Source organism: Podarcis tiliguerta (genome assembly GCF_965153285.1).
Source record: "Podarcis tiliguerta genome assembly, chromosome: 4".
Lineage (NCBI taxonomy): Eukaryota > Metazoa > Chordata > Lepidosauria > Squamata > Lacertidae > Podarcis > Podarcis tiliguerta.
Window position 1 is genome coordinate 82,196,692 of NC_139537.1, and position 21,310 is coordinate 82,218,001.

The 21,310-nt window shown below is 44.4% G+C and overlaps 1 long non-coding RNA gene across 2 annotated transcripts; it reads left to right on the forward strand.

Annotated features, from left to right (window-relative positions):
* The first annotated feature begins 354 nt into the window (after nucleotides 1-354).
* LOC310676381 lies at nucleotides 355-20,912 on the forward strand. 2 transcript variants are annotated; one of them, XR_014510513.1, is made up of 3 exons: nucleotides 355-478; nucleotides 1,104-1,204; nucleotides 20,785-20,912. It is a non-coding gene; the product is annotated as an uncharacterized lncRNA (long non-coding RNA). The 2 variants fall into 2 exon arrangements; XR_014510514.1 differs by lacking the exon at nucleotides 20,785-20,912 and adding an exon at nucleotides 16,577-17,332.
* The last annotated feature ends 398 nt before the right edge of the window (nucleotides 20,913-21,310 follow it).

Below are 21,310 nucleotides of genomic sequence, written 5' to 3' on the forward strand. Positions count from 1 at the left end.
ACTTTGGGGACAGGTAGAAGGAAGAAGTACTTCATCATCCCATATTCTTGTAGTTGGATGCAGAATTTCGGATACTACCAATTTGGCTCCAGATCCTATCAGAAAGGGCAGAAACCACCTGAGAAATGTAATGCTTGAATTGAGACTTAGATAACTAGGGTGCATTAGGATGACTTTGGAGGCCCTTTGAGATTGTGTTTTACTCAGCTTCCAGCCTTGCCAGGCCTCCACCACATGTGGAGGCTCTGTTGAAAAAAGCTTCTCCATGCAAACCAGAAAGTGACCTCTCCAGACGACAGAATGACTCTTTTTTTATTATCTCTGTGGCTGCGATCTCCTAGGTGATGCAGATGCCATTAGGCAGTTGAATGTACATGTGTACTCCACACACCCTGGGCACTGGCAACCCACGCTATGCCACTGAGTGGAAGACACGGCCCTGTTGCCACTGTTGAAGTGTGATTCGGTCACCTGTCCTGTAGGTTTCTGTACAGGGGGTTGTTTAAGGGGGCAAGCAGGGAAAACCCTTCGTCTCAGGCTGCAGAATGCCTGGAGCCAACTCTGATTCCTAGAAAATACGTTCATGTTAAAGGGGAAAGGGTGCTTATTGGGCGTAGGCTTATGAGTCATCCTGCGCATGGAAAACTGCTCATATGTGCCTCCCACTGTGTCTCAACCAGAATCCGTGTCATGGGCCAGATGTTTTTGTGGTTGTTAATCAGTACCTGAAATAGATCCGAAAGGACTGATGTGGGGAGACAGAACCTCTCTATCTCTGAAGTGTATAGCAACCACCCACCCCTCAAACCCATCTCACAGGGTGGCTTTCACATTGATTTTCTTTGTGAATATACTTCAGGAAATAATCTTTTAATCTGTGAGATGGATACATATTTTTGACAAGCTTTTCATCTTCACTTGTTGATAAGAGTGACATTAAACCAGCAAGTCATTAATCGAGGCTTGTATCAGAAAGATTTCTCTTTACACGGAACTTATGAGGTGGGGGGGAATTAACTTAAGTGAAAATCCTGTTCAATATAGTCTAAATCTCCTTTGCACTCTTCCTGCAAAGTCTTCCCCCCTTTTCCTGTGGTTGTAAGTGCTCTAGGTCTACTTCAGGGCCTGTTCACACATGCATATACATCACCCGATTAGTGAAGAGATGGTGGCTGAATGTGAGCTCACCCACTTTCTCACTGGAGTAAGCACTGCATTTGAAGTAAAGGGAATGCATGGCCGCTCACTTACTCACTGGAGAAACATTGCAATGGGAAGTGATTTGAAACATATTTGTATTGTTTGACGCGTGAAGGTCTGCAAGTCGTTGTCTTAGGCTTTGGCCACATTGATGAGCATACATGTATGAATCAACCCTTCCGCAATGGGAAGAATCACACCTGACTTAATGACATATATATATATATATATATATGCAGGTTTTGGTGTCCTCGGGTGTCTTCCCGTGTAAAAGTTGGGGTGTCTAGGCGACGTTTCGACGAGGTCTCACTCGTCATCTTCAGGCTGGTGCTTTCGGCTTCTTGTTACTGGAACAGAGCAGGATCTTAGTGTTTGAGTTCCTATAAATACTGTTGAGGAGGTGTGGTGTATAGCCTCCAATGTTCTGGGCAGAGAGGAGGTTCCCAGGCTAGTGTGCCTTTTCTTCTTTTGTTCCTTAATTACTTGAGGGATATCTTGAGTGATTTCTTGAGTGATTTCCTGAATCCCACTTAGGTGGGTCATTAGGTGTGGATTAGTTGCTAAAGCCTTCGTGTCTTGAACTCTTGAACTTTGTGAAGAGTTTTTCTGAGAAGATGGCTGTACTGCACTTGGTTGTGCTCTGGCTTGGCTTCGTGTATAGGGGCGAGCTGTGGTTTTGTGGCCTGTGCCAGCCAGATCTGTGTAGGGATTGCAGGGGGGTGCAGCATCCGGAGGTGCCACCCTGGTTTGGCTACTGGATGGTGTCTGTAATTTATCTGTGGAGAGGGTCTGGGTTTGGGTCTGGTGTGGTTGATTGGTGATGGCGTTCTGTGTGCCTCTGGATCTGGTGTCAGATTTTGTGGGGAGGGCTAATTTCCAGATGTCTGGCAAGCGGGATGTGTCGTCACGCTTGTTCATGTTGTGAGGGTGTTTCTCTATCTCGATGGCTTCCATGATTATTCTCTTGTGGTGATGTTCCATGTTAAAGAGCAATTTGGAATCTGCAAAATTAATTTCGTGTCCTGTTTCTTTCATGTGTTGGAAAAGAGAGGAAGTTTTTTCTTCTTTTTTGACGGCATTCTTGTGTTCTGCGATACGTGCATTTATTCGTCTGTTTGTTTGTCCAATGTACGTGGCTGGGCAGACTTTGCAGGGTATTTCATAGACCCCTTGGTTTTCCAACTGAATTTTATCCTTGGGGTTTCTGAGGATATTGGCTATTTTTTGGTTGGTGCAAAAGGCTGTTTTGATATTGTGTTTATGGAGGATTTTGCTAATTTTATCTGTAGTGCCCTTGATATAAGGAAGGATCTACACAGGATCTACACAGATCTGGCTGGCACAGGCCACAAAACCACAGCTCGCCCCTATACACGAAGCCAAGCCAGAGCACAACCAAGTGCAGTACAGCCATCTTCTCAGAAAAACTCTTCACAAAGTTCAAGAGTTCAAGACACGAAGGCTTTAGCAACTAATCCACACCTAATGACCCACCTAAGTGGGATTCAGGAAATCACTCAAGAAATCACTCAAGATATCCCTCAAGTAATTAAGGAACAAAAGAAGAAAAGGCACACTAGCCTGGGAACCTCCTCTCTGCCCAGAACATTGGAGGCTATACACCACACCTCCTCAACAGTATTTATAGGAACTCAAACACTAAGATCCTGCTCTGTTCCAGTAACAAGAAGCCGAAAGCACCAGCCTGAAGATGACGAGTGAGACCTCGTCGAAACGTCGCCTAGACACCCCAACTTTTACACGGGAAGACACCCGAGGACACCAAAACCTGCATTCCTGTACCCGTGAAAATCTACGAAAGCATATATATATATATATATATATATATATAATCAGATACAGTGGTGGCCCGCAAGACGAATGCCTCGCAAGACAGAAAACCCGCTAGACAAAAGGGTTTTCCATTTTTCGATGCGCTTCGCAGGACGAATTTCCCAATGGGCTTGCTTTGCAAGACGAAAATGTCTTGCGAGTCTTGAGATTTTTTTTCGCTCCCCACCCCCTTTTTCTAAGCCGCTAAACCGCTAATAGCCTTTTAGCAGCTAATCCGCTAAGTCGCTAAGCCTTTAATAGCCGCTAATAGCCGCTAATCCGCTAATAGCGCTAATCCGCTAAGCCGCTAATAGGGTTGCTTCGCAAGACGAAAAAACCGCTAGACGAAGAGACTCGCGGAACGAATTAATTTCGTCTTGCGAGGCACCACTGTAGTTGTTTATTTCCTTGACATCTGATGGAATGGCAATTCCACAGGGCACAAATACAGAGAAGGCCCTGTAACCTCACTTCTTGCAATGAGGAAACTGCCTAAACGCCCTCAGAGGTGAACTTCAGTGTCCAGGCTGAATGATGGGGGTGGAGACACTCCTTCAGGTACACAGGGTCTCTCCCACCCAGCATCTCCTAGCATAATACCTCTCCCATTAAATGTTCAAGTGGTTCTGGGTAGTAAAGCAGCAAATTCTGTACAGAAACAACACAATCCCTGTTCAGGAATTTTTTTTTTTAAAAAAATTAGCAGTTATATTTTGAGTAGACAAATTGAAATCAATGAGACTTAGGTGAGTCCCATTTATTTCAATCCCATTCCATTCAGTAGGTCTACTCTAAGCGTAAACTACGTCTGGCTCTAACCCAGATAAACTAGCACAGGAGAACCTAGCGCTGCCTTGTGTACCCTGTGTTTGGATTCATATCAGAGGGGCTTTTTAAATTGCTTTATCCCATATCTGATCCAGGTTATAGTTTTTCAAATTTCCCTTAAGAATGTTCTGTGACCCTGTTTCAGTAGGAAAATAATTTGTTTACAGTAGTCTATCTACGGCTCTGATTCCTTTGTTTGATTCTCAAGTTCCCCAATGCAATTGGGGTTGGAGGGCAGAAGAGGTAGGAAGAGGTCAGTTGTACGGGATACATACAAATGAATTCTTCCGGCTTCTCTCCTGGAAAAAAAAAAGCAGTAAGAGAAGGGAAATATTTCCGCTTGGTGGTGGTTGGTGGTGGGGAAATGGATCGTGTTTCAGAGAAATATTTAGGATCGGTTGATGGGTAGTTCCAGCACATCCTCAGTTTGTTTGCGTCATTGATAAAAGGGGGCTAATCAGAGGCTGCAATAAGGTGAAACCGAAGGAAATTAATTGGGCATTCTTGTCTTACCTTTCCTTAATGTTTAGATCGGCCCCTTTCTGATTCACACATGCTAGTTATCCCTCGAGTCTACGGACAGGTGACAAATATGTACGTGTGAAGCAGAATAAACAAAGGGCTCAAAGAAACCGAAAGTAGCAATTTCAACCAGTCATCTTCCTCGGGGCGAGTCGTCTTCTTGTGCCTTATTTGGTATGGCGCTCACAACAACCCTGTGAGGTTGGTTAAGCAGGAAAACCCTGGCTCGCTGCAGGGAGGAGGGATCTTTCCCCAGTCCAAGTTTAAGGGCGACACTCAACATACTGCTGAGCAGATAATTTCACTGGTGCAAGCATTTCTGCTTGTCTGACAGAAAAATCTCTGGTTGGGGAAACCCAACCAGGTGGGCGGGGTATAAATAATTATTATTATTATTATTATTATTATTATTATTATTATGGTCTGGAGGTTCTGCTGACCATTTGGATCAGATGGGGGGGGGGGCGGAGGAGAAAGGGGAAATGCCTTTGCACTAGCAAGAGTCCTGGCACTGGCTTCCACTAACAGAACCCAGTAGTTATCTGACCCACAGATTTTGCCCACCACACTCTGCCTTAGACCAACTCCTGATTTGGAGCAAGTCATGATCTCTTGTTTCAGTCTCTCATCTATGAAACGATCCCTCCCTCGGAGGATTTTGAGGGATTAACTACAATAAAGGCATTGCTAAAAAAGAAGAATATGTTTACTGATTTGTTAGAAGCTACTAATGCCGGTTTGGGACGATATACCCCTCAGCCCTAATAGGTAGATTCATAATTTTTGACCTGACAATATATCCTGAATCCTGATGTGTTTTAAGGCTGGACGATATATTGACCAAAACTGGTTTGAAGTCTGTATCATGATATCGGTTTCATAATTTTTTACCTGGCAATATATCACAAATCGTGTGTGTGTGCGTGCTATGCAAAAATCACAATGCGGGGAAAACCATGAAGCCAGCCAATAGCTCCATCCTTATTCCAGACATCGTGATATTTCAGTATATTGCAATGTTTAGCTGGTGATATATCACAATGTTGAAAACCAGATATCGCCCAGCCCTACTACCTATGTGTTGTTATACCATATGGATAAAACAATAACCCTCTTTAGGTGTTCTGGTTACTGACACGATTCTCACTGGGTCTCAGGGCCGCCTTTAGCATATGTGGCGCCGGGGTGCAAAAAACTGCCCAGCGCCCCCAATTTTTGGGTGGGGGGCAGGCCAAAGTTGTTCAGCTTTTTTTAGGGGGCAGCTTAGAGTTGTTTAGCTTTTTGGAGGGGGGCGCAACTCTCTCCCATGCTGCTGCAGGAGGAGAGCAATCCCCACAGAAGCTTGGGAGCTGCACGCCTCGTGTGAGCAGCATACGTGTGCTGGGTGGGCCTCTCGATGGCTCGCCAATCCCAGGCGCACAAGAGAGCAGGAGGGCTGCCTCAGCGCTCACAGCAGAAAAGCCTGCAGTGCTCTGACGGGTTCTGTTTCACTTGGCAGCAGTTGTCAACTGACCTGACTCTTCAATCTCCAAACTCCAAATCTCGGCCCCGGGCTCTCGGCCTGGCGCCCCTGAGAGCCCGGGTGCCCGGCACCCCTAGCACCTATGGGTAAGCTGGCCCTGCTGGGCCTGACTGGAGAAGAGCAGGCATGTGCTGCCAAGACCCACCCCCTCTGACACTTCACTGCCCTCAGCTTAAGAACCAGTAGCAAATTATTGCCAACAGCATTTGCTTTTATTGCACCCATGAAATGGTTGCAGAGAACTGATTTCCTGAATGCACACATACCGTATATGTGTGTGTTTTTTACAATGCAACCACATATTATATGGCATGCGAGCCCATGAATATATTGCTACCAGACTGGTGTTTATTATGAAGAAACCCTTCACCTTAAGAGTCTGAGACAAAGAAATTTAATCGCGTGTGTCTCCTTTCAAAAACGTACCTTAGCTGAGGTCTTTGAAAACCCAGAAAATAATACTAATGATAATAAATCGAAAGCTTTTATTTATTTTGCCAAAGATGCTTCTTAAATAAATAAAACAGATTGTGTCCAATAGATAGGATCTTTTCTTGCCCGCCCACCCCCTCCCCAAGATGAGCCCAACTTGTGTGAGTCTTCCATTTCCAACTCTTGTCAATTTGCAGGAGGTGGTGTGTAAAAGCACTTTAGTAGGGAAAAGCAGCAATCTCCATGCATCAAAGTTAGATGGCGGCGGGGTTATCACTCCGTGAAAATCACATAAACATTCCCCATATGAAATATTATTCATCAGGGCAAAGCCCTCCAAGGGTTTCGCAGATGACAATGGTGTCAAGAAACCTCTTTTTGAAAAAGGAAAGAAATGTATTCTGCCTCTCGGATTGCTTCTGTAGCCAGGCAGCAGGCAGGGCGGCAGAGGGAGGAATGAACATAATTGAGTCGAGAATTAGCAAACCTTAAATATCTGTCGCTGCAATATCATTACCCATAAACTTGCCCTTTCCCCACCCTTTTTTCCCCAAAGACCGCCATCCCATAACTGCAGCAAGACGGAATATGTTCTTTCGAACAGCTAAATCAACAAGGTCTCACATGAGTAGTGCCGAGTTGGTGTGGTTGACTGGTTTCATGAAAAACTAATCATGTATTCATCATTGAGATCAAACACTTCCCAAGTAATTACTATCAAAACCAATCTGAAGAGAGAGAAAATTCTGAAGGGGTGGCATGGCTGATCTAATCAGCTGTGGAAGAGAAATAAGAGTTCTCCTAGCTCTTCAGGGTTGTTGTTGGTTTTTTTTAAAGATAGGCTCGGGTTAAAAAAATAAATAAAAATTACAAGACAGTAATTGTATTTTTTATAATTACGGAAGAGAAAGTTGCCACCCAGCAACCAATCACTTCAGATCAACCATTACAACTTCAGCTTAGACTTCTCCTTCATTAAGACCATCACATTTGCCAACTGATTCCCTCCCCCCAGTACAATAATAATACTTACAAAAGTGGTTTGTTGTTCAACTTGCAGGATAAAAATGGATGGCGATTAGATAGTTTTTTTGATGAAATGCAAGAGCCATGGGATTGCAAAATGTAAATCTGTGGTGTTATATGGATTTATTTTCTTCTACATTGGCTTGATGCTTTTAAAAAACAAAGCAAAACGAAAACATCTTAACCAAACTGTGTGACGTTCATTGTTTTAAAATGACTGTCATTATACAATGCCAGAATTAAGTCAATAGCAGGGCTTTCCCCCCCTTTAACGGACTGCAGGGCTTTTGTAAACAACAACAAGAAAATCTGATCCATAGATTTGTTTATTTAATCTACCAAGCTTTTGTCAGAGGCAGACTTTGGGCACCAGGTGGAGAGAGCCAGAAACTTGGACTCAGGATCGAAGGGCAGGCAGGGTCAGAAGGCAAATGAGAAGGAAGAGCTGGAGAACAAGTCAGGAGTCCAGATCATGGGACCATCTGGGTCAGAGGGCAAATAAGGGAGCAGGTCCAGAGAACAAGTCAGGACTGAGACACAAGCCCAGAAATGTAAGACGCGCTAGTGCTCAGGTAGACCTCTTTGCTTGAAGAAGGCTTATCTGGAAAAGGCAGTTCTTCCTGCCCAGGAGAACTTGTTAACCTGCTGAGGAGGTACAGCCAAGCCAGAAAAGGAAAGTTCTTCTTCAGAAAGCTGCAGTTATGGGGTCCACCATGTGTGGCATGAATATTGCATCCCCCCCCCCCAAAAAAAGTTCACCGTAGTGAGTGGAGGTTAGGAGAGAAAACAGAAAAGAAAACAGCAGACCCTCCAGGTGTCCATATTTTCCAGGGACGTCCCTGATTTAGAGAACCTGTCCCAGTTTCTGATTTTATCTTGGAATGTCCCACTTTTCCTTAGGATTTCACTGGAGAAATGTTGGGGGTTATGGAGTTATCCAACCCCCGAGCCGTCTGAAGGCAATCCTGCATAGGGAAGTTTTAAAAAAATTATTTAATGTTTTATTATGTTTTATACATGTTGGAAGCTGCCCAGAGTGTCTGGGGCAACCCAGTAAGATGTGTGGGGTATAAATAGTAAAATGATCATTATGGAACGGGACGTCCCTATTTTCATTGGAGAAATGCTGGAGGTAAGAAATAGCTGCTGTAGCTAAGAAGTTTGAAAGATTTAAGGTAAGACTGACTGGGGACATTTCTGAGGGAGTTCCATCTGCGACGGGGGCAAACTAGATGTGACATTCAGTTGCATATAGCGCCCTGTTCAGGCACTCCTCTCGCACGGTTATCATTGTAGCATCATAGAATTGTAGAATCAGGAGGAATCCCAAGGGTCATCTAGTCTAGCACCCTGCAATGCAGGAATCACAGTTAACGAATCCCTGATGGTCGTCCAACCTCTGTTTATAAACCTCCCAGGAAGGAGAGTCTTTTGAGAAGAAGAGTGGGAGGCATGATCCCTGCCACATCCACTGGATCGCCAACACTGCTCTTGCTCCTCGACATATGTCGGTTGTTGAACTTCAGTAGAGGGGAAGCTGCGTAGGTCTCCCGTGTGATTTAGAGCCCCTGAATCGCACGGGGAGCATAGACAAATAAAGCAGCCTCATGGATAGAAAAGGCAGCTCACCAGGTACTGGAGCAGTGGGGAGATTTTCTTTTAAGCCATGAGAGGAGGGGGAAAGCAATTCTGCCATTGTTGCTTTTATGGGTCAGCCCTGCCTCACTGCTGAAAACCCTGAGATTCCTCTTGTCTCTCCCCCTCCAAATCACCCCAAACATTTATTTTCCTTCTGCTCTGCTTTTACCCCTTAACATTCTCTCTCCACAATATCCCACTCCCAGTTTTCTAGAAAGGCTCCTAGTGAATCTTCCAGATCAGTACAAAAATAAACAACCTTACCTGGGCACAGGATCTCAACTTTAATTCATTGGAGACCATGGGATGAGCGAGTCATTAAGATCGCAGTTTCTGTTTTCCTGGGGAAATGGATAGCAATTCGGGATCCAGGGAGTCACATATGAATAATCAGGTAATAGTGGGGCAAGTTTCCTTTTTAGAAGTGTTCAATGCAAACTTCCCATAGTGCACTTCTGCTTGGGTTGCGTGACCACAACCTTTAAAGCAGGCTTCCTCAACCTTGGTCTTCCGGATGTTTTTGGCCTACAACTCCCATGATCCCCAGCTAGCAGGACCAATAGTCTGGAATGCTGGGAATTGTAGTCTCAAAACATCTGGAGGGCCGAGGTTGAGGAAGCCTGCTTTAAAGGTTTGTTTATATGATTCTGAGCCTCACAGAAAATGTGAGAAATTTCACCTGAATTCCGTATGTTGTGGAGGGGGACGGTCAAGAGATATGCTAATATCTTCGCCTGCTTTTCGGTAAAGCCTGTCCAAAGGAAATGCAGATCCCGGTTGACAATTAAAAAGAGAGAAAAAAATCTATAATGCAGAACCATTTCTGTCTTTTGTAACTAATGAAGGGCTTTTAGTATTGACCAGCATCCAGTCTAATAATGACATTGACTCCACTCATTTGAAGCCATAAATTTAAAGACATGGCAGGGTCTATATTAGTATAATAAACTCAAACGTTCATTGCAGTTTAAGAAAACATCTGGGAGCCAATTGAGCATTACAGATATTCATGTTGCTTTCTCTTCAGTAGCACCATATGCTTCGATTCCTTCCTTCCTTCCTTCCTTCCTTCCTTCCTTCCTTCCTTCCTTCCTTCCTAATATGGATTCTACTCAAACAAAACAGCTGGAGACAGATAATAGTTTTTAATTCCATAGGGATATCTGTGTCAGTGTGTTGTAGCAAAAACAAGAGTGTTCGGGACATCTTAGAGATGAGTAACAAATACATTGCAACACAAGCTTTGGTGAGTCAAAACTGAGGATTTAAAGGTGAACTTACCTCATTCTCACCTTCCCAAACAACACACAAACTGTCGTCCTTCGAAATCCACGGTTCTCAAGATTTCGCAATGTGGTTCTTCATCCAAGTCAGATGTGCACACATGCATATGCCAGATTAAAGTGTGCATGTAAAATGCATATACTGTATTAGTGAAAACCTATCAAGAGCCATTATATTAGGCAAACTTGCTTTGCAGAGATGTGCATATCGGAAGAAAATTGCACTAAAATGCTGATGAATTTTCATGAGGAAGTTTTGAAGAATAAAATTGCAATCTGATGTGGAAATGAGAACTGAATTTAAGATGGGGGGAAGTGAGAAACCGAAATCAACTTTGGGGCTCTGAGAAGCGACAGATCTTCTCAGAATTAGGCAACCTCAGAAAGATGGCCAGAAGAATGCCTATGCCATTGTCACAGTGACACAGTTTGTCACAGTGGCTAGAAAGACATTTAAGCAGCATTTTGAAAATCCTAAGATTAAAATTATGAGGCAAACTGCAGCCAATGAACAGGCAATGCCTGGCTACCTCACCTGGAATGCCTGGCTCTGAGAATAAGGTCTTTGCCTTGGCCTTTTTAAGAGATGATGGAGGCAGATGCCTAGCTGGCTACTGAAGATGAGAGCTAGACCTAGTGGTAAGTGAGCAAATTGCAAGTCAGGCCTGCAGGGGACCCTTCTAAATCCTGGGTCCCTAAGCCAGAGCATGACCTGGGCAACATCTGGTGCATAGGAACTAACAAAGGGCCCACATAAAATATTTGAGGGAGTCCTCCCAAAAAAGTTGGTGGTGTGTGCTTGTGGTCAATATTTTATTCATTATGGGTGAACTTGTAAGGACTTGTGGCAGCTGTTGCTGGATTCCTGAGTCTCATAAGCCCAAGCCAGTATGGTCAGTGGTCGGGACTGATGGGACTGGCAGTCAAATGATTTCTGGAGGCCCACATGTTCGTCACTTCACCCAGCGTCTTTCTCTTCCTGGGTTTTCCTCTTTCTCTCTGTTTCTTTTCTGCTCTGCTCTTGGTGGTGCCACGAAGAACCCTCTCCAGCCCATTTCTTTACTGCCATGCAAACTCTCTTCTCTCAACCCAGTTGCCAGAATTCTCATTCTCTTACAGGCACGCCAAGTCCATGGGGCAGAGGCCTCTACCGCACTGTAATACAGTGGTACCTCGGGTTACATACACTTCAGGTTACATACGCTTCAGGTTACAGACTCCGCTAACCCAGAAATAGTGATTCAGGTTAAGAACTTTGCTTCAGGGTGAGAACAGAAATCGTGCTCCAGCAGCACGGCGGCAGCAGGAGGCCCCATTAGCTAAAGTGGTGCTTCAGGTTAAGAACAATTTCAGGTTAAGTACGGACCTCCGGAACGAATTAAGTACTTAACCCGAGGTACCACTGTATCCATTGGGGTGGAGTTCAGCCCCCCTCAATCTTGAGTTTGAGCTGCATCTAGTTTGCTGATTTTATTTGAACGGAATAATTATTTGGGAGCATTTAAAAGCATATTTATAAATATTATATATATTGTACCAGAATAAGATGAGGAGGACTTCTGCAACAACAAGCTGGTCCCAGGTGCAGGTTTAGAAGGGCCAAATTGTATGTGATGTTAATTGCTGAAATGCAGATTATAAGCCTGAGCAGGCTTGGGAAAGGGTTAACTCTTGTCCTACCTGCTACCATCCTAGCGGCAATAATCTCTCCCCAGCTGCTATTTGCATTTCAGAAGAAACTCCCATTGGTGCCAAAGGCAGAACATTTTTTAACAACAACAACAACAACAATAATAATAATAATAATAATAATTTATTATTTATACCCCGCCCATCTGGCTGGGTTTCCCCAGCCACTCTGGGCGGCTTCCAAAAGAATATTAAAATACTGTGATACATCAAACATTAAAAGCTTCCCTAAACAGGGCTGCCTTCAGATGTCTTCTAAAAGTCTGGTAGTTGTTGTTCTCTTTGACATCTGGTGGGAGGGCGATCCACAGGGAGGGCGCCACTACCGAGAAGGCCCTCTGCCTGGTTCCCTGTAACTTGGCTTCTCGCAGTGAGGGAACCGCCAGAAGGCCCTCAGAGCTGGACCTCAGTGTCCGGGCAGAACGATGGGTTCAGGAATGCCTGTCTACTATTCAGACTTGATAGCAAGCCTCCTGGGTTAACCCGTGTTTCATTTGCATACGTTCAAAGCAGTGTTAGAAATTCAGGTATGTAAGCTAGGTGCCAAATGGCTCCTCAAACCAGGTTTGCAGTTGCTAAAATGGAATTCCTACTAGTTGCCATTTGGGAGTCAGACGGCTCGAAAGTCATTTTTTTCCAATACAATTTTTTGGTTCCTGAAATTCATTATGATTGTACAGATAAAATATAACAGACATAATTCTACAGAATGTGTTGCTAATGTGTGAAAATAGTCCAGATCCAAGGACCCCCAGGATCTTCAGATGGTGGAGACCTCAGGTGCCATCCTGGCACCCAGGCAACTTCACTTGGTTGCAAGTGGCCGATAGCCAGGTGCAAAATTTGCCTGGTGCCTGGCAAATTTCAAACACTGGTTCCAAGAGTCTTGTCTACTAGGATCGAGAAGCCATAGTTGTAGTACGTCTCAACACATGGGCTCAGTAACACACACAGGTCTTTTCCAGAACAGAGGCTGTGTTTATTGAACCTGTAGATCCAAACTACACAAACTGATTTACTGCAGTGGGGAATATCTCAGCCAAATACGGACCTGCCTTTAGAGAAATCAGCTCCACTAAGTGGCATTGGCCACTTTGGTTTTGAGAAATATAGCAAAACCAGTCTTGTTGTCTAGTCGTTTAGTCGTGTCCGACTCTTCATGACCCCATGGACCAGAGCATGCCAGGCCCTCCTGTCTTCCACTGCCTCCCACAGTTTAGTCAAACGCATGCTGGTAGCTTCGAGAACACTGTCCAACCATCTTGTCCTCTGTCGTTCCCTTCTCCTTGTGCCCTCCATCTTTCCCAACATCAGGGTCTTTTCCAGGGATTCTTCTCTTCTCATGAGGTGGCTGCATGAGTGATCCCCTTCATGGATCACTGCCTTGCTGTGGCGAAGGGGCTTGAATAACTCAGAGAAGCTATGAGCTATGCCATGCAGGGCCACCCAAGATGGACAGGTCATAGTGGAGAGTTTTGACCAAACGTGATCCACCTGGAGCACGAACCGGCAAACTACTCCAGTATCCCTGCCAAGAAAACTCCATGGGCATCAAAAAAACAAACAAACAAAAAACAGTCTAATGATGCCTAAATTAGGCTCCATATTGAAGTATGCAAAGAAATCCAAAATGTTTTTAGTTGTGGAAAAGCAAGTAAGAATCACTGCGATATATGTGAGTAATCTCACAAGCAAGGTGGATGGGATTCATTGGAGACTGATTCTACAATCTGTTTGTGACGGTTTTGATGGTGGTGCTTCTCCCTTTACTGCCCTTTTGGCTGAGCAGCCCCCCACCCCACCCCTCCGATTCTCCACCCACCATAACAACAGGATGCACAATGGAAAGTCATGTTTACAAATCTCGCATGCAAATGATTTGCAGAGGAGCCCATGCTATGCAGCAATTTGAATTTGTTGACAGAGTTGCTAAGAGACGACCCCTTTTGATTCTCTGAAATTCTGTTTGATTCGGCTCTGGGCTCTGACAGCTGAAGTTATTGAACAAGAGTGAGGACTCTTTAAAAGGGGGGAGGATCCTGCCATTTGCTATGTTTTCAGAGCCTGTAACACAACACTGAATATTTCTTCGGTGTCGGTTTTACTCGGCACTGGAGTGTCGGGTTCCATGCAGGGCTGCTTTTCAGCTCCCCTGTATGGTAATAAATGGCTTGAGCACTGAATTCCACTGCTACACACACACACACTTCACAAAGGATTTATGAATCTCATAAGGTTCTTTGACATCTCCCTTTTAAGTCCCTGTATTTTTACTAGGGGCTCTTGAAATATTCATTCTCTAACATGTGTGCATACAGAGGCTAATGGGCAGTGGACACCACTTCTTCTCTCGCTGACCTTAGGAGAGGAATGAACCCTCTCCAAGAGAGTCATAGGCAGGCAATTAAAACAAGGCACCCATAAGTCACATTCAGTTCTGTCTAGCAGTCAGCATTAACACGCTAGCTACCATTAAAAGTCCTTCATAAAGAATTTCATCTTCATCTGCTTCTTAAAGGCAGGAAAGGATGAGGCCTGGAGAACTTCCTTTGGGAAGGGGGTTCCACAACTGTGCCTCCTGCTTTCTGCACCATCACTGATCCGATCCCTGTTCCAGTCTTCAATGTCAACATGGAAGAGGGGCAGGTCTTGCCTTCTGCTTTGCTGTGCCCCTGTTCCCTGGTCCTGTTGACCTCCATGTGCTGTAAGGTGAAAGCCTGCGGCAATTGACCATTCTACCTTTGTAGGCTCTCTAAGCACTTAGAACTGAAAGCATTGCATCACATTTTCAAGGCCCAGAATCCTTTTGAAAGAGGCCTTGTGACCACATATGCACTATACATTATTTGACAAAACTGTATATACCGCTAAATAAAACCTCTAAGGGGTTTTACAAGAAATATATGTGCCCTTCTTCCCTCACAGAGTTACGGTTGGTTTAACAAACAATCCCTTTTCCTAGGGAATTCTGGGAAGTGTAGCTCTGTGAGGGCATGGGGTGTGTGTGTGTCTTGACAGCTCTCAGCATCCTTAGCAAATCACAACTCCGAGGATTCTTTGGGGGAAGTCATGACTCTTTAAAGTGGTATCATAGTGCTTTAAATGTGTAGTATGGGTGTGACCTGGTTGACTACCACTTTAGTAGCCCCTGGTCCTTCCATCCCATCTCCCTCAGAGTCTTTACCAGTGGTCCCCAAACTAAGGCCCGCGGGCTGGATAAGGCCAAAGGGACTCGTTTATCCAGCCTGCGGCGACCCCCGCCGCCCATTGCGGCCGCCTGCTCTTACCAGCCTTGCGCTGCGCGGCTGCCCACTTCCAGGTCTGAGGAGCACCGGAAATAGCTTGTGTGCATGCACAAGCATTTTTGCACATGCACAAGCATTATTTCCAGTGCACATCCAGGGCGGAGGAGGCCCTGTGCATATGCGCACAAGCTATTTCCGGTGCTCCTCCGACCTAGAAGTGCGCCAGAAATAGCATGTGCACACGCGTTTGGGCACACGCTCCTCTGCCCTCTGGCCCACCGCACGATCGGCGCTGGAGACACCGGCCCGAGGCGCGGTAAGTTCACTGACCCCTGGTCCACACCACAACCTGGAGTGCATCTCTTGACAGTGGTCCTTGTGACTCAAGTACAGGGAAGAAATGTATACTGAGGTGTAATCTTGATGGCTTCTTCGCAAATTAAGAATGCCCTTTTTCAAGGCTTTCATAAATAGAACTGGGGGGGTGGGATGCATCTTGGAAGCTATTCCTGGAATGCCAATTGGCTGCTGAAGGGCAAGAGAGGCATTTTAGAAATAAATCCATAAAACAGATAAAGAAGAAGGCTCATTTACATATCCAGCACTGTCAAATGTTCAAACCTCTTTCACATATCACGGGTTAATTATACTTAGAGTTGGACTTCGCCATGCTTCCTCATGGACATCAGTGACTGACATCATTAAGTTCACCATTTCCCCCTTATTCAGAAAAAAAAAATAATGGGTAGTATAAGGCCACATTGTTCTTACAATATCTTCATAACAAAAATGAAACATATTTACTCCAAAGGAAGTTCCACTGAGCTCAATGGGTGAATAGGTTCAGGAATTTCATGCCCCCCCCCCCCTAATGGAATCTGAACATTCAGGAAAGTGGCCTGAAATAACTCTTAGATGGCCAGTCTCCCACAGCTCTGAACCATCCCTAATTTTTCAACTTTATTCCTCTCTTTTTCAGCTGGGATGTGCATGAGGACTGAGGTCATCGGAGTGACCTACAGTGGGTATTCTAGGGATTAACATTTTAAACTCTGGGGAAGGCTGCTCTTTAGCGCTCAATCAGAGCAAAAGGCCATTCAAGTTTTCTCTGGTTTGACGTTTGCTCTGATTGAGCACTAAAGAGTGGGTTTTCCCTGGGAAAAGAGCAGGGCGAGTGGAAAACTGCTTGAACTATGCCTAAAAAGTGTGGGACAAGTGGAAAACCACTCAGATCCATGCTTTCTAGGCACAAGACAAATGAGAGTGTGGGCAAGCCCTCTGTCATTCTGATTGTTTTGTATTTTAGGCAGAAAATGGAATTGATAGATTTTAAATGTGTGATTTGCATCTTGCTTCAGCTTTGCATGTGCCACCCAGAGCACTTTGACCAGCCAGTCAACAATCAAATTTAAATCTATGGGCCTTCCTTTCCTTTCTTTCTTTTTGTCCTATAGAATTTGAACGGATCTGGAATGTTACAAAATAAAGGGCGCCCCCTTTATATATGTGTTCCTTTTTTCACAATGCTGAATCTGCCGCGATGTTTTATGGAGATGCGGCATTCTAAGCTAATGGATACATTACATTTATTTTTTTAAAAAAACAGCAACCCACCACATGACAATCCCAGAATACAGTGTAAAGGATAAAAGGCAAAGCTCTAAATGTGACCCCTTTCCTCAAAGTCGTCCTTTTAGCACCAGTTTATCGCCATCATTCATCTTTAAATACACTCGCGGTGCAAGAGAAATGCTGGAAGCTCTTCTAGAGTCTGGGTTCCCCCCTCCCCTCTCTCTTTTTATTTTTATTTTGCAAGAGGAAGGAAATTGAATGTGGCAGCTTGACTACGAAGAGCTGCTGGGAGGGCATCAGCAGCTTCATTTCCAAGAGCTGGAAAAGAAAGGCAGAGAGGCCAGGTAGATGAGGGAAAGGAATCTTTTGCTTCTCTCTGACGTACTCAAAAGTGATTTGATAACAGCTTTATAAAGGCGATCTTGTACTTCATTTTTGTTTCCAGTCAAAGCACGCTCGTTACGTTCGGAAGCGGCATCATAAGAAAGCACATGAAAATTTCCTTTTGCGGGGAAGAAAATACATTTTCACATCAGCTTGTGATTTTTTTAAAAAAAAACCAGTCCTCGTGAAAATTCACCAGCATTTCAATGATTTCACCCCCTTAATGTAGACATTTTGAATGCAATTTTGCCTGGTAATGCATGTGGTACCTCAGGTTACATACGCTTCAAGTTACAAACGCTTCAGGTTACAGACTCCGCTAACCCAGAAATATTACCTCAGGTTAAGAACTTTGCTTCAGGATGAGAACAGAAATCGTGCTCCAGTGGCACGGCAGCAGCAGGAGGCCCCATTAGCTAAAGTGGTGCTTCAGGTTAAGAACAGTTTCAGGTTAAGAACGGATCTCCGGAACTAATTAAGTACTTAACCCGAGGTCGTCCTTTTAGCACCATTGTAAATAAATAAATGTCTGGATGTGTTTTTTTAAAGAAAATGTGAAAAGAAAAAGCCACAAATCCTGCATTTTGGGAAGATTCCTGGAGCACCCTTGCTTTCTTACTAATAGCCTCCTCATGAGCGGTCTTTGGTGGCACGTTTTTGCAACCAACAGCATGTATTACCCAGGGTCCTTGTTGTTGCAAGTTTATTTATTGACTTTGCTCTCATGCCATCCAATAGCCATCCAATAGGTTAAAACTATATAAAACTGAGCAATTGGGCCTGGTCACGGACCGGAAGACAGTTTAATTCACAGAGTACCAGGGTAATGAGATCCATGAAGTTAGGCTATCCATAATAGCTTCCATAAATTTGAAGAAGTGTGCATGCACACAAAAGCTTTTACCAAGAACAAACTTAGTTGGTCTCTAAGGTGCTACTGGACATTTTTTATATATCTATACACCATATTTTTTGCTCTATAAGACGCACCAGACCATAAGACGCACCTAGTTTTTGGAGGAGGAAAACAAGGAAAAAATATATTCTGAATCTCAGAAGCCAAAACAGCAAGAGGGATCGCTGTGCAGTGAAAGCAGCAATCCCTCTTGCTGTTCTAGCTTCTGGGATAGCTGTGCAGCCTGCATTCGCTCCATAAGACGCACACACATTTCCCCTTACTTTTTAGGAGGGAAAAAGTGAGTCTTATAGAGCAAAAAAATATGGTATATCTCAGCTTCCATGAAGGTTTTACAACTATGAGCTGGGCTGGGATGGAGCAGGTGGGCTTTGGGAAGTGGCCAAGCAGTCAAACGGGACTTGCTGTACCCTATAGTAGCTGTATCTGATTCTATGTAGTCCTTCCTGCCCTTAGACTGGTTGCCGGGTCTCAGTGGAGAGTTTTTCCTTCCTGCTCTAGAACACACAAGTAGTTCTGGGGATATGGATGGCTGCAAGTACCAGGGAACCAATGAGTGGGAGAAGGTACCTTTGCTGAATCTCTTGCCTTTGTCTCTAGGAAAAAGGCAAAATTTTGGGTTGTGACCTGGAAGCCTTGGACCGCGTAAATTTGAAGGAGGTGCATTGATATAGGTTCTGTCCATTTACTAGAATGCAGAAGAGGGACTGGTTAATAAAAAAAGACAAGCAGACATGTTAATAGCCCAGACTTGCTTAGGGATGCACATTGCAGACTGGAGCCTGGACAACAGAAATGTTTAAATCCACCTCGATTGTACTGAAAGCAGCTTGGCCTGCAGCGGTGTGAATGTAAGCAAACAAAACCAGCCAGTTAGCAAGGAGCATTTCATTCTGCCTCTGCTATGTTTGTGAGATACTTGATGCCTTATTTACTGTAGCACGTTGCACATTTACCGAGATCAGTGCTGAACAGAAATGGTTCTGACTGCCTGATGGCCTGCAGGATCAACATGGAAAGCAGCGGAAACTGTGTTCAGATGGTCCAGGTAGCACCATTTGAAAGAGGTGCCATTGATTCTGGTAAGAATCAATTCATTCATTCATTCTGGTAAGAGTTAACAAGGTGTGCACATGTATGGAGACAGGTATCCACCTTAACCCTTGATTCATCCATCAGAATTGTCATATTTATCTCATTTGTACCCCAACTTACAAGGCATATTACTTATCTCCCCTACCTGCCCACTTATATACGCAAACTACTACATCCCTGCAACAACCACATACCGTCCAACTGTCCCTATTTCCCAGGGACAGTCCCAGAATTACGAAAGGCATCCCGGCTTTTGATCTGCTCAGAGAATATCCCTATTTCCCTCACCAGCACTGCTACCACTGAGCTTGGGGAAGAGGATGAGCCGGTGCTTGTCCAGGGCAGCAGCCAAGGCAGTCGCAGCTGCAAGGAAGCATCCCATTGCCTCTTCATGGCCTCTCCATGGCTGCCACTGCTGGCCTCCTCCCTTGGGCAAGAAGGAGAGGAGACAGCCATTGCTGAGGCCCAACCCAATGTGATGTGGCAGTTCTGAGGGTCAAAAAACAACAAACAAACCTATGGTCATGTAAAGCATACTCAATAAACACACAAGACATAACCTGCTGTGTTCTTAGATAGATACGGTATACTATTCCTGTATCAAATCATAGATGACTGCAGATGGTGACAGCAGCCACGAAATTAAAAGATGCCTGCTTCTTGGGAGAAAAGCAATGACAAACCTAGACAGCATCTTAAAATGCAGAGACATCACCTTGCTGACAAAGGTCCATATAGTTAAAGCTATGGTTTTCCCAGTAGTGATGGAAGTGAGAGCTGGACCATAAAGAAGGCTGATCGCCAAAGAATTGATGCTTTTGAATTATGGTGCTGGAGGAGACTCTTGAGAGTCCCATGGACTGCAAGAAGATCAAACCTATCCATTCTTAAGGAAATCAGCCCTGAGTGCTCACTAGAAGGACAGATCGTGAAGCTGAGGCTCCAATACTTTGGCCAACTCATGAGAAGAGAGGACTCCCTGAAAAAGACCCTGACGTTGGGAAACATTGAGGGCACCAGGAGAAGGGGACGACAGAGAACGAGATGTGTGTGCTGTGCCTCATTGGTGAAGTGGTGGTGGCACTAACCAGTTAACCCATCTTCTGATAGGAAGTGTTGGGGAAACAACAAAAAATTGGGTGAGGGAGCAAGGAGGGTCTGTTGGGGTGAGAAATGTCCCTATTTTCATCTGAGGAATGTTGTAGGGTATGGAGCCATGTGAACGAAGTAAATCAGAAAGATCATGAGTGGCCCAAAGTCAAGAAGCATAATTGGCACACTGACCACAGAACTGCAGAACTGCTATTCTCTCTCTAGGAGGGTGGATAATTGGTCAAATAAGAACATCTGCTAATCATGAAGAAAAGATCACTCTCGCACTATTTGCCCAAATGTGAAGGTTGTTAACGCTGCAAACGATACAGAACTGAGGTGGATTGTAGCAAATGTAAGCTTTGCACTGATATTTAGGGTGGAAGTCAGAGTTTATTAAAGTCTCAGAGCCCAGCACAGCGATAGATGAGTAGCACAGGACGGTTCTTTTCCATAATTGTTCCAGGATCGCATCATCAGGGTACATCTCTTTTAGTTCAATTCCAGTTGGAAATCCAGATTTCACAGCATAGCTGCCAGGATCCTGCTCCTGGGGTTTCCTCAAAACCATTTCTTAGAAATCTGGCTCACCATTCTGAGATTACCCACAAGGAAATTGAAAGAGGCTGCAGCCTAGAAATGTGTGGTGAGAGGAACAAAAAGCAACCTGCCCACTAGGCATCTCTTTAAATGTCCTCATTTATTTCCACAGTGCCATTGCACAATTTCAGCATTGCACAATTTCACAAATAAAAAGGTGTGGGTTTTTTAAAGTTTGCTTTAAAAAAAAAAAAAATAGCAGTCAAATTTTCTCTAACACACATATACCACACTCAAACTAGGGTTGCCATATTTCAAAAAGTAAAATTCCTGAGCTTTTTTTTATTTTAGGAAACCACCAAAATTGTTGACCTTTTTTGGGGAACAAACCCAAATTGTTGATTAGTGAATTAAAGCTTTTTGAGCTGTTTCCACTGCTTTTTCCATCACGTTAACATACAGCCGGGTTTTCTCTGACATTTTATCAGTACGG